This window comes from Salvelinus sp. IW2-2015, linkage group LG6.2 (assembly GCF_002910315.2).
Source record: "Salvelinus sp. IW2-2015 linkage group LG6.2, ASM291031v2, whole genome shotgun sequence".
NCBI classification, from domain to species: Eukaryota; Metazoa; Chordata; class Actinopteri; order Salmoniformes; family Salmonidae; genus Salvelinus; species Salvelinus sp. IW2-2015.
This window is the reverse complement of record NC_036846.1, coordinates 7,449,110-7,449,446: the sequence shown is the minus strand read 5'-3', so window position 1 is coordinate 7,449,446 and position 337 is coordinate 7,449,110.

Sequence of the window (337 nt, the reverse complement as noted above, 5' to 3'; positions counted from 1 at the left end):
ATGAACATATGAGACAAATTGAGCAAACAAATCATTTCAAGTTGACTGAATTTTTGCCTCCATTTTCTCATGTTGGAGGTAAGTTGGCCAAACTAAAATTGTTAAATTCAGGTAACACTTTGTCTGAAAAGTTGAGTAAACAAAAAAAAGCCTGTGGAAGCAGTTACTTAATTTTACAGTGTATTATCTCTGTCACTGTTGTGGGATCATCACAGACTCTGGACCTGATTTGTGCACATAGAAATGATCTACCGCTCTTAGACTTGCTTTACATGAGAATGACAGATCCATAACACACATTTTTATGTGAATTTGGTCGGGTCGCCCAAAAAGTTAC